At 36.4% G+C, this 1,125-nt stretch overlaps 1 pseudogene; it reads right to left on the bottom strand.

The window, feature by feature from the left end:
• Positions 1-786: 786 nt before the first annotated feature.
• LOC130466503 (uncharacterized) lies at positions 787-886 on the bottom strand (annotated as a pseudogene).
• Positions 887-1,125: the final 239 nt, after the last annotated feature.

Below are 1,125 nucleotides of genomic sequence, written 5' to 3'. Positions count from 1 at the left end.
CCTTAGTATTATTTTCCTTAGCCTAGTTTTCTCTCTAATTTATGCAAAAACACTTAGTTTAATTCTCAATAAAAATTCAAGCTTTCACTTCCCTTTGTTCTTCAAATAGGTATTGTTTCTTATTTTAATTCATTGTCTTGCTTTAATAATGCTTTCAATTATGATTATTGCTTTGTTTATTGTCAACATGCTTGAGTAGTTTAATTTCTAGGGTTGGGGATCCATGAATAATATGAAGGGATGATTGAATGATTATGATTGTTGGCATTGTAATTGATTCCTATTGATCGGTTTATTTCACTATACAATTAGATTTGCGCAGGTTTAATTGTGGTAGTTATGCAATATCAAATTAAGATTCGAGAGATGCAATTTGATGTTTAGGCTTGTGTCAATAGGTGGAATTAGAGGTAATACGTAGCGAGAGCCCGTTAATTCTAAGTCTATGATTAGTATGGACTTGAGAGAGCATGCTAGTCTAATTAATTACTTTGTTGATTATCGTCATTGTTCATTGTCCTGGATTATTATTTGTTGGCGAACCTATGCCCTAGATTCCTTAATATATTGATTCATTCTTGTTTAATTATCGTTCGTAGTCTTAGCATACAAACCACCAACCAACTCTTGTTCACAATAGTCTAAATTAATTAATTGATAGTAGAAAGAACGCCTGTTTCCCTGTGGATTCGATCCTGACTTCCCTTGCTACCTAGCTAGTGGACCTTAGGTTATTTTTGATTAGGTGATACGACTTTAGCCTGTCAAAAAATTTGGCTCTTCTGAGGGGTCAGATATTAGGTATCTCGTAACAAGCGGGTGAGAGTTTGTTCGAGGTCTGGGAGAGATTCAAGGATTTGCAAAGAGAATGCCCGCACCATGGTTTGGAAGATTGGTTCTTGATTCAGTAGTTTTATAATGGTCTGGGCAATGAGTCTAGATGTTTGTTAGATTCGGCTGCCAGTGGGAGGTTCATGCAACTTGAGGTGCCCAGAGCAATGGAGGTGATTGAGGAGATAGCCATTCACAATGCCCAGTATGGAAATCCTAGAGGTCTATCTAATAGGGGTGGTAAGCATGATTTAAATTCCATTGAACAATTAACTGCCCAATTGACTGCTTTAC

Source organism: Spinacia oleracea, chromosome 1 (genome assembly GCF_020520425.1).
Source record: "Spinacia oleracea cultivar Varoflay chromosome 1, BTI_SOV_V1, whole genome shotgun sequence".
In the NCBI taxonomy this organism is placed as follows: domain Eukaryota; kingdom Viridiplantae; phylum Streptophyta; class Magnoliopsida; order Caryophyllales; family Amaranthaceae; genus Spinacia; species Spinacia oleracea.
This window is presented reverse-complemented; position numbering and strand designations above follow the sequence as displayed.